Source organism: Gymnoscopelus microlampas, assembly GCF_963454915.1.
Source record: "Gymnoscopelus microlampas genome assembly, chromosome: 3".
In the NCBI taxonomy this organism is placed as follows: domain Eukaryota; kingdom Metazoa; phylum Chordata; class Actinopteri; order Myctophiformes; family Myctophidae; genus Gymnoscopelus; species Gymnoscopelus microlampas.
In genome coordinates, this window is record NC_139940.1 from 50,098,386 (window position 1) to 50,110,859 (window position 12,474).

Sequence of the window (12,474 nt, forward strand, 5' to 3'; positions counted from 1 at the left end):
GAGAGGACATGCAGGTGAGAGAGGACATGCAGGTTAGAGAGGACATGCAGGTCACAGAGGACATGCATGTGAGAGAGAGGACAATACAGGTGACAGAGAGGACATGCAGGTGAGAGAGGACATGCAGATGAGAGAGAGGACAATGCAGGTGACAGAGAGGACATGCAGGCGAAAGAGGACATGCAGGCGAAAGAGGACATGCAGGTGACAGAGAGGACATGCAGGTGATAGAGAGGACATGCAGGTGACAGAGAGGACAGGCAGGTGACCGAGGACATGCAGGTGACAGAGAGGACAGGCAGGTGACCGAGGACATGCAGGTGACAGAGAGGACAGGCAGGTGACCGAGGACATGCAGGTGACAGAGAGGACATTCAGGTGACAGAGAGGACATGCAGGTGACAGACAGAGGACATGCAGGTGACAGACAGAGGACATGCAGGTGACAGAGAGGACATGCAGGTGACAGACAGAGGACATGCAGGTGACAGAGAGGACAGGCAGGTGGCTGGAGAGACAGAGGAAGACGCACAGAACAGAAGCAGATTACGTTTCTTATGCTGAGAATTTGGTCGATAAGGTGGTGAAGTTGACAGTATAAGAGGAACAAATCACTGCTGGCTGGCTTGTTTACCACAGCACACTGGGGATGGAAGCACTAGACTCAAAGGCAGGAGAACATCTGGATAGAGGACTGAGGGAACGAGGGACAGGGGGACGAGGGGACTGGGGGACTGGGCGACTGGGGGACGGTTGTTGAAAAATGTCTGTGAAGAAAGCCCAATCCCCATCTCATCTCGTTAAAACTACAACGACCCGTCTTATCGCACTCGTCTTTACGAGTGTGTTCTGACATGCTGTGCATTATGCGCTTTCTACTGTCTGCATAGCAGCTGAATCTAATCCCACATGTCCCCTCTCTCTTCTCTCTCCCTTACCCTCTTTTCTTTTTCTCTCCCTCCCTCTCTTATATCTCTTTCTCCTCTCACACCCCCTGTCTTCCCTCTGTCCCAACCTCCCCCCCTCTGTTTCTCTCTCTCTCCCCCTGCCCCCCCCCCCCCCTTTTCTCTCCATCTCACCAGCATTCTATTTTTCACCCTCATGCCCCTCCTCTCCTCTCATCCTCTTAGTAACGTCTCTCCTCCAGCCCATGGCGTGGTGATGGTTGCACAAGTTGTGCAGATGTGTGGAACTGCACTGATGCTAGCTTTAGATTACATCTCTGAGGGAACACTAGAGGAGCAGAGCCACAGATAAGTCCTCAGCAGGTGACTTCAGCACAAATCCTCCATCCTTCTGGGACTCTGCAGCGCTGTTGCTGATCTGATGCTGTCGCAGCAGAAACCTCGTATCTCCGTATTCCCCCCCCCCCCCCCCCCCCATGCTGTCCATCTTGTAAATGAATGCCCTACTTTGTCGCAAATGTGTGTCCCGAAAAAGTGATAATAAAACTGGTTAAGTGTGTCTGTGGGGTTTTATGAATATTGAGCCAATTTAAAGTATTAACAAGCACTTGTGACTAAATAATGACTGGATCCATTGGAACCAAAAGTAATGGTTTTGGACATACAGGGTTTCCACCCGACAGTGACGATATCAGATGCTGGGAGCCCTGATCAGCTCTCTCTCTCTCTCTCTCTCTGTCTCCGTCTCTCTCTCTCTAAATATAGCAGGGTTATCTGCGCTCTCTCTCCCTTGTACACTCTCTGTCTCTGCACAGATATAGCAGGATTATCTCTCTCTCTCTCTCTACAGATATAGCAGTTATAGCAGGGTATGCAGTATCTGCTCTCACATCTCAAAGACACTCGGTTACTCCTCACAGAGTTGCTCTCTGTCGGAGAGACAGTGGTGGAAGAAGAAGGAGTCAGATTTTTGACTTCACCCATTTTCAACCTAACGTCATATAATTGGTCCTCACTAATACTCATGATAAAATGGTGCAATTATTTTCTACTCACTGTGTGTCTCATAGAGGACTGTGGACACGTCAGAAACCAGCCTACCAGTGAAATCATCGTTAGGCAGGTTTTTTTTCTTTCAAACAAGATAAAACATATATATATTTCTATTAACACGACTTCCATTATAGCATGCTATAACTTTCCAGGAATAAAAAGCCATCGATGACAAGTAGCAATACTGGGCCTAGACTAGAAAACAAACTAAATAGTTTATTAACCACATGACTGGTGGTAACCTGTAGTGTTGGCAGTGATGGCAGAAGTACTCAGATATTTTACTTAAGTAAAAGTAGCAATACCACAATATAAAAATACAAACAAAATATGAAAATAATAAAACAAGAAAAAGGCCTGTGTTCAAAATGTTCCTTGAGTAAAAGTAAAAAAAAGTATTGGCATCAAAATATACTTAAAGTACCAAAAGTATTAAAATGTTTGAAAATAGCAGATCTACAAGCTTGTAGATTGGCTATTTTCAAATAGCCTATGTATAAAATAGGGCTAAAGTGGTTAATATGGTGAGAGAGGTGGAGCTCCTATTGTCTCAGAGACCTGAGACAATAGGGCCACTGAACCCATCAACACCTTTCATGCAAATGTTGTGCTTGCATGTAAATCTCTACCCCCCAAAATACACACGAAAACACACATAAAGTAAGCCTTGTTTGTGATATCATTTTAACCATTTAATGACCCTTAAACGTACTTGGTAAAAGTACAAAAGTATTGGTATCAAAATGTGTTTAAGTACTAAAATGTTTGAAAATAGCCGATCTACAAGCTTGTAGATCTGCTATTTTCAAATAGCCTAGGTATAAAATAAGGCTAAAGTGGTTAATGTATGTTTTATAATGTAATCATATCTGCAAAGTAACTAGTAGCTAAAGTTTTCAAATAATTGTAGTGGGGCAAAAGTACAATATTTGCCCCAAGACTGCACTCTGATCTGCACCAAGACTGCACTCTGACACACACACACACACAGTGTGTGTGTGTGTGTGTGTGTGTGTGTGTGTGTGTGTGTGTGTGTGTGTGTGTGTGTGTGTGTGTGTGTGTGTGTGTGTGTGTGTGTGTGTGTGTGTGTGTGTGTGTGTGTGTGTGTGTGTGTGTGTGTGTGTGTGTGTCATGCTTTATCCGTATGTCCTTTCTGTAAACTAACACTGCTCACCTATGCAAGACCTAAGAACACACACATTTTTTTTAAATATTTGTATTAGCTTTTCCTTGAATGTCACATTGCAACGTTGCATACTGACATAGGGGACATGATGATTTAGGATTCTGTCCCTATCGGGACGTACATAACTTGAACAGTGCCGACTCTTCTGAAGTGGACTTGTTCGCCTTGTTCACCGGTGCCTCTAGTGGCTCAACGGTGTGCCGCCGTCGTTTATAACAGTTTTTTGGCGGAGTTGTCACTCTCTGTAAATCTTGGGTCTGGGCGGGATTGTGGGGACATTGTAAAAAGACATTGACAGGGGAACCTGCCACGCCAAACGTTTGCCGTTTGTTCAGATGTTGTCCAATGTCATCACTATAGTACGGCTTGAGTGTGAGAGTATTATAATGTTGCCAAAAATAGGGACAAGACCACTTTGGCAGAGGTTTGGGTTGTGCCATGATGTAACTCCAATGGTGGACAAGAAATCCAAAAATATTGCTCTATTGATTAGAAAAAGGAACATCAAAATATGCTCCTCATTGACTTACATCGTATGATGAAACAGCTCTCAAAGTCACTATTTTAGCCCGTAAACGAACACAAACAAAGTTGATTCAGACAATATAGAACCTCACCAAACCCAGCACTGTTTTTTGTTTTAATAAAAATGTCAACTTCATGTTAATTTTACTATTTGAAAATCCGGGTTTTCTTCCTATTATACAGCATTTAATGAACTACATACAGTATTTCATTAAGTGCATATACCGTTTCATTCATTTGGCCAGTAATTGCTCCATTGCATCAGCATTGGAAATACATCTTCATAAGGTCTAGTAATGCATGCAGTGTATCGTTACTGTCGGGCAGAAACCTTGTATGTCCAGGACATGTATGTTTTCAGGGAAACATTTCCGGCATGGTTTTGGACATATAGTATACGAGCATTTCCACCAAACAGCGAGACGTTGTGACGGGACCTTGTGAGCTTGTAGATCTGCTATTTTGGATAACAACTACATTGGATCCATTAAAACACAGGCTATTTTTCCCGTTTCTTGAAAAGTAACGGTTTTGGCCGTACAATGTTTCCGCCCGTCTGCGAGTGTATAATTAAAGATAGGTCTGTTCTGTTCCTGTGTAAAATGACGTGTCAAGCAGCAGTGTGTGCTATTACTGTCTGCAGAGAACATCAATCAAACCAGGGAACATTTCTATGTAATGGCTGTCATGTGGAAACCTTGTATGTCCAAAACGCTTACTTTTCAAGCAATGGGGTAAAAAAAATAATAACCTGTGTTCCAATGAATCCAATGTAGTTATTATTCAATCACAACCTCTTGTTAATAATTTTTATCGATTCAATATTTATAAAATCCACAGACACACTGAAACACTTTCTCTTTAACTTTCATTTCATTTTTCAAAAATAGCAAAGAAATTGCAGATCTAAAAGCTCACAACGCGACACAATGCGACGTGTTGTAAGCTTGTAGATCGGCTACGTTGGTTCTCAAAGTGGGGTCCGGGAATCCCCAGGGAGGGTACTAGGGGGTCCCTAGAAAAAGTAGTTAATCGCAATCATTTTTAACCCCTTTATCCATTTATATGTTGGCTGTTCAAAAATAGCATATCTACAAGCTCACAGCGCGTCACATTGTGCTGCGCTGCGAGCTTGTAAACAAAATATTATATCTTTTTCTTACATCAATCTTCTCTTCTGGGGGTCCCTGGCACAAAACCTTTTCAGATGGGGGTCCGCAGCCAAATACGCGTAATTTTGGGGGTCCTCGACACAAAAAGGTTTGAGAACCACTGCTTTAGGCGACGATCTTGTAACGACAAATATGGAAATATGGAGATACGAGGTTTCCTCCTGACAGCAACGATATGCGGCTGAAGAGACGCTTCCACATTCTATTAGAGAGCATCAATTATTCAAAGACATTACACATTCACATGGTGGACATATCAGTTCCCTCCTGGCAGGAGATATACATCATAAATGCTGTTAGTTATTATGGAAACTAATAGGGGCCTCTCTGCTACGAGTTTGTCTTTAATTTAGTGGAATGGAAAAAGCATAAATAACAGCCTAATTTTGTGTCCTATAGCACATAACGGACCAAATAAACAGCTCCGTAAGCTTTCACCAACATGGTTCCATCTTCACTTGGAATGATTAAGTGCTGCATACAGATTAGGTAGCAGTTGAGGAGAGAGAGAGAGAGAGAGAGAGAGAGAGAGAGAGAGAGAGAGAGAGAGCGAGAGAGAGAGAGAGACGTTTTGTGCATCTCAGTGAAGGCAAAATCCTTTTCTCAAAATTCCCGCATATGATAATAAACTGATGAACTGCAGGGATATCAATATTTTACCATAAAAATCCCAGTTGAGATGAAACATTGTAATCCCCTCTCACCAAGTGATTTTTTTTACAATCGCAGATAAGAGATTATTATACGAAATAGAACCGCTTACCCCAAATGTACCGGAGCATGGTTCTTTAACATTGGTACAAATGTACCGGAGCATGGTTCTATAACATTAATACAAATGTACCGGAGCATGGTTCTTTAACATTGGTACAAATGTACCGGAGCATGGTTCTATAACATTAATACAAATGTACCGGAGCATGGTTCTTTAACATTAATACAAATGTACCGGAGCATGGTTCCTTAACATTAAAGGGATAGTTCACCCAAAACATAACTTTTTTCCTATCGATTAGTCACCCCATGGAGACTTGAATTCATGGATATTTTTGTTTTTGTTCTCTCTCTCTCTCTCTCTCTCTCTCTCTCTCTCTGAATTGCCGCTGCATGGAGTTGTAGCATGGTTGTCAGTGCTCAGATATGCACACATCTATCAGATACAGGCTGTGCACCATACATCATGTCTAATATTCACACAGCATATATCATGACTAATATTGACAGAAAGCTCATAAAAAAGGAGAAGGGGAAGTAGCTTTATTTGTGCATGAAATAGACATCCATGCTCCACAGTGGACGGCTGGCTTTGATAGAGCAGATATAATATGCAAGGGATTATGGATCATATCGTCTATCGTCTATCGAAACCATGTATGTCCATATTTGCTCGTCTACCAAATCAAACGGTGAAAACACCAAAATACAGCCAGTGTTTTTGCAGGTAAACACACCACACTACTCCAGTGGGTGATAACTGCTAGTAGGCCTATAGAGGGACATGATGGGCAAAAAATGTATTTATTGTGTATACTTTGCCTTTAATAAAACAGACCTGAGTGACCTTGTACTGGGTGTGTTCTTTTTCGATCTACACCAAATATCTTGGCCAAAACTAAATAACAGATCTACATCTACATGCTCACAATGCGCCGCAACGTGTTGTGAGCTTGTGGATCGGCTATTTTTGGTGAATGTTTCCCCCAGAATAAGGATGCTGGGTTTCGGAGTGGTTAACTAGCTGGACATAAAATCATAAAGCATAGAAACTGAACAGTGGTCAACTAATGTAATGTTCAGTGCTCAAAACGGAGCAGCATCGACTATAAACCAATTTTGTCCACAGAGAACCTGTTCGGCAAGCTGAAAATAAATCAGCTTCTTTTGAAGTATGCTGCAGACTTTTAAATAAGATAAGGTAAGATAATAAGATAAAAAAATGCCTTTCTAAGCATTTGTGTGCACTGTTACTTGTGGCTAGAATTTATGGTAGTTGATGCTGCACTTGATAAAGTTTATACTATTAATTGTGCCTTGTGTAAATACCAGAGAAAAGACTGTAAAAGAATATTCCCTCGCTCCAGGAGAGCCAAGGCTGAGAGTATCAACAGGGATAGACATCACCCCAGCCACAGCCTGTTCACACCTCTCCCTCGACCTGGCAAGCGATACCATCCCGGAGTATCAAGAATCTTGTTAGTCTCATAAAGAGAGTTTCTATCTAGCAACTCTCTCAGGCTGTTGAATAAAACCTAAACACGTAGCCTGTGCTTAATCTGATTTGAAAGTTACTTTGAAGTAAAAAAAAAAGTAACTAAAACGTACATTAACCAGCCCTCAACTGTACTTTGGCTATTTGAAAATAGCCGATCTACAAGCTCACAATGCGTCACTTTAAGTACTTTCACCGTTGTTGCTTTAAGTATATTTTGATGTCAATACTTTTGTACTCTTACTCAAGTACATTTTGAATACCGGACTTTCACTTCTACAGTACATTGCAGTATTGATACTTTTACTTAAGTAAAACATTAGAGTACTTTTTCCACCACTGAAAACAGTCAAATGGCTCACATTACAGTAAGTAGCTGTGAGAGAGGATGCTCCAAGGCCATTAGCTGCTTTACAATATGACTACATCAAAATACAATTTTGTTTTAATTGCCTGCGCAAGACACTTTATAATTAATTGCCTGATTTGGTTTGAGTAGCCTATTGATGGTGATGACCATGATTATGGTTATGATCATGATAACGATGCTGATGAAATGATGGCATTAACTACTAATTACTTTATGTGTTGGAGAAAATGAGACCGTGACCGAGGATAGTTACAATGACAAAATGACCTCTGTTCCATCTCTCTACACAGGGAAATCCTCAGTGTTGATTTAACCATTTGTAAGAGAGTGTACAAATGTAACCAAATGGACCCTTGCGGGTCCATTTGGTTACATTTGGACCCTCTCTCCTAAGAGTTAAATATGTCATGAAAGGAAACGTTTTTCCACACTTTTAGAGCATACCCGTGGTCATAATGAGGACATACTGAACCTATCATTAGATGCCCAAATAAAATTATCTTATGTCAAAAGTCCATAAAGGTCAAATTTTAATTACTTCCTGTCAAACGCAAATGTACTGGGTGATTACTTAGGCAAGAACTTATGAATAGATCTTGATTTAATTCACCTGTGTGATTCCCATAGCTGCATGTTCCTCCACTCGCACCTGATGTTAATTCGGCAGACACTCTTGGGCTGCTACAGTGCATTATTCATTTTAATGCATTTTAAGTACATTAAAATAAGTATCTGAAAACATTAGTGGTGATAAGCAATGCAGTACATAAACGTACCGCAGCATTGCTGCCCCCCACCCCCCTCTCTCTCTCTGAGCAGTGCAGTATGATTGTGCCTGACCTGACCGCCCCATAGCCCGAACTTCGAATCTCCGGTGTTTACACAAAAACGCTTACAAAGAACTTACATTTTGTGAAAGTGAAATACAGGCTTTGTGGCTGTCGGCATATATGCTAATGGTCAATGGCTGTGTGCAAGTTCAGACCGACTGACAGAGGTTTCCTTAAAGAACTGGTGCCATGGTTTTGCACTTTTTTTTGTTTTTCATGTGTCTATGAGGTTGATAGGACTTCATTAAGCCCCCTGGTGGTGTTTTTATGGTGTTTTATGTCTTCTCTGACTATTTTGAGTTTCTACCTGGAGGCTGAAACCTTGAGGGTCAAACGTGCCAATAAGAAAACAGCCCTTTAGTGACATAGTAAAAATATACCCCCCCCCCCCTCATTATCATAACACAACGGGTGTGTGGGGGGGGGGGGGGGGGGGATCACTGAAAATCACGGCACCCCGTTTTTAATATATGAGGACTGAGGATCCTCATATATCAGGAGTTGAAAGCCTTTATTAAAACAAGGCAAACGCTCACCACAACAGGTCTTCATCAGGGAAGAAAAAAAGGGTTAGTGTTGTTGTTTTCCCTCTGATTTCTATGAGAATACTGAGCCAACAAGTCTTTATCGTGAATTTAAAGTGTACATTTAGATTTTTGTGGAAACAAGCCTTTGACTCTATTGTGTCATCCATTAAATGGTACATGGTTTTATATTTATATAGCGCCTTTATCCAAGGCGCTTTACAATGATTGTGCATTATATTCACCCATTCACCGATGGCGGAGGAAACCATGCAAGGCACCAACCTGCTCATCGCGAGCAATAGGCTCTATGCACAGCAGCCATATTGGACAGAAATTGGGCCCCTTCCTTCCTTCCTTCACAGGTGTTACCAATGCCACTAATGAAGGCTCTGTTCCATTTAGTGTAGCACAGTGGTTCTCAAACTTTTTAATTTCAAGGACCCCCATAACTCTGAGAGTGTACAAATGGAACCAAATGGACCCTCCCGGGTCCATTTGGTTCCATAGAGTTACACCCTCTCAAGGAAACATGAGGGTCCCTGGACCACACTTTGAGACCCACAAGTATTTCTAGTGAACCAACATGCACAATATCAGCACCCTGACTCTGTTTGACCCGACTGGAACAGAGCCTTCATTAGTATCATTGGTAACACGTGTGAAGGAAGACAGAAGAGGCCCAATTTCTCTCCAAAATGGCTGCTGTGCATAGAGCCTACTAGGGGCAATTCAGTGTCTTGCTCAAGGACGCTTTGACACTAACTCTAGGTGAGCCCGGGATCGAAATGGGAACCTGCCATTGTGCAGACGTCCTGAGCCTGCCCTGAACCCCTTGTACAGCCTGTACTTAAAAAAAAAAAAAAAAAAAAAGGGCAAAAAAGTATTCAATCAATCAAACTTTCTGGACCAAACCTGTCCTTGGCTTTCTTTCCTGCTGAAGGTGAATAAAAGATCAGTGGAGTTGCCTGTCTCAGTGGATTAGTCATATCGTACAGGGAACAGATAACTAATAATTTTCTCCGTTGCAGAGATCGGCCCTGGATGAAAGTGCCTTCTTTGATCCTATCTGTGTTTGCTACAGTTGTTGACATTTGCTTATTAGAAAAATATTCACCAGGCAAACAAGACTGATGCTCAGTTTCTGACGTGCTGCCATCGGAGGTACGTTTCCTTGCTGTCGGGCAGAAACCTTGTATCTCTCCACTTTAGATGTTTTTTTTCCCGGAGTAATACCCTACTTGGTCGCACAGAGTTTTGCGAAACATTTGCGAAAATGGCCGATCTGTGAGCTGTAGATCAGCTATTTTCGCTACTTTGGAAAAGGTTTACTTTTACTTTATTAACAGTTTGCAAAAAGTACAGAGGCACAGTTGCTATGTGCTAAAAGGATAACACAAAGGCCCTGGGCTCCATTGTGGTCCTGTGTATTCAATTCATCAAGACATACAGTATACAATACTATACCAGAGATAATCAATAGGAGCAATAAAAGTATATACAGTATACAGAAATAGTGGGGGGGTCATTTATTTCGGAAATCTAGAAGACTTGTCTAGGCCCAGTTGCATATTGCAGACAGGTGCTCTTTTATGTTTTGAAGGAGGGTAGGGAGTCACACTTTTTGATGACTGGTGGTAGTGGATTCCACATTTTGGTGGCATAATAGTAGAATGAATTCATCCCCATGTTTGTGTCAAATATTGAACCAATGAAAAGCATTAAAGGAGTAGTTCACCCCCCCAAAAAATAGTTATTTCTATCAATTACACACCTAACCCTTCAAGCATTGAATTCATGGAGATTTTTTTGTTTTTGTCGCATTCCTAAGCCAATAATTTGATGACCGGCACAAAGAAGCTAATGTCTCCGGTAGGAGACTCAAAGGAGACCCTTTGTGTCTCCTACCGGAAAGACTGCCGGTCATCAAATTATTGGCTTAGGAATGTGACAAAAAACAAAAAATCTCCATGAATTCAATGTTTCATGGGGTGTGTAATTGATAGAAAATAAGTAATTTTTCGGGTGAACTACTCCTTTAACAAGCTATTTTGACCAAGTAATAACTACATTGGATCCATTGGAACAGAGGTTATTTTCTTCTGTTTCCTGAAAAGTAACAGTTTTGGACGTACACGGTTTCCAACCAACAGTGATGTATGCACCAGAAAAACAAGGATGCTGCTCAGATGCTGGCATGCTGCCATTGGATGTACATGTTGTCTTTTAAACACACAGCTCAACGCTATGGGACACACAATGTCAATACTGAGTGAATTACAACATGGTGATGAGCAGACTCATCATTGCAGGGGAAAAATAGAGGTTGTTAAAAAAGTGACAACTTAAGTCCTATAAAAAAACTAAAAACATAATTATATTTGAAATTGATTGTTCTTGTTATGTTCGCCATAATGACATGCTCAATATAGGGTTGCCAGGTTCAAAGTGGTTAATGAATGTATGGTTGTAGACAATAGAACGTGTGTGTGTGTGTGTGTGTGTGTGTGTGTGTGTGTGTGTGTGTGTGTGTGTGTGTGTGTGTGTGTGTGTGTGTGTGTGTGTGTGTGTGTGTGTGTGTATAACATGTGTGCCACATGTACCATGGAAATGTGAGGGCGTAGATTGAGATGCATTCAGCGAAGATCTGCCAAAATATTTTCAGAAGTGGAGAAAATAATATTAATATAATTGAATTTGAGGTTAAATGTGAACACTCTGGGGTGGAAATTGCCATCCCCTGGTCATGAGGTTACACGTGTCACCAAATGGAACATTGAGGGACCACTTCAGAAGCCCCACTCCCCCAATCCCCCCCAAACCTGCAACTACCAATACCAGCGACTTTACAGAAAAACAAGCCCAAAGTTGCTTATAATAAGCGGACCTGGCAACACTGGTACAGGCACTTGTGTTAGTCCAATTACTGTGTGAAATTACACATTCATTAAGGACTCCACACGGAAGACCCTGAAATCCCATTAGTGTGAGCGCCTGCTCTGTTTCAGTTAATTGACATGCAGATTCAAGCAGAACAAATACAGCAAAATAGTCCAGGCCTGTTGGGGGGGAGTTGATGTATAACTTGTGCATATGTCTGTTTGACGTTGAGAAACATCATTCTTTCAATTTTTGATTTCCATAAAATTTCCATGAGGTTTCCATAAATCAGGATATACTTTGAATAAATATTACAGCACTACCTGAGAGGACATTAAGGATTCAGCACATGCCTTTCCTTTCCTTTCTTTCCTTGCCTTGCCTAAACACTTGGATTCGAACCACAGCCTCCTGAATGGGAATTCAAATATCTTCCGTTCATCCAAAAGGAAATCGGCACCCCTTGGCCTATAGAGTACAGAAGTCCTGACGTCACTCGTTCACCCCCTGGGTTGTAAAGTAATTTCTCTATGGAAAATAACATTGGGTCGTATTAGAATCGTCTCATATAAGAATTGTGCTCCAAAAATAAACAAACTGTCCCGGCGATATTGTCAGGGAGGTGGCTCTGTATCGTTTATGATAGTCAGTCACTCATATTTGATACAGTCTGTTTCTGGCGAAAATGTAACTACTTCGGTGAAAGTAACATTAGCGTTTTCTCACCGTCAGTTGATGCTTCATATCCATATGAGTCAAACCGCTGGGATCATTTGTTTATTTTTGGAACACAATTCTTATTTGATGCGATATTAAACAC

At 41.5% G+C, this 12,474-nt stretch overlaps 1 protein-coding gene across 1 annotated transcript in view; it reads left to right on the forward strand.

Annotated features, from left to right (window-relative positions):
* Positions 1-5,384: 5,384 nt before the first annotated feature.
* LOC311042422 (NACHT, LRR and PYD domains-containing protein 3-like) overlaps positions 5,385-12,474 on the forward strand; it is a 447,659-nt gene continuing 440,569 nt past the window's right edge. Inside the window, exon 1 of the mRNA XM_084053149.1 lies at positions 5,385-5,409. The gene's annotated coding sequence lies outside the window, so the exon portion shown is untranslated. The remainder of the gene's footprint in view (positions 5,410-12,474) is intronic.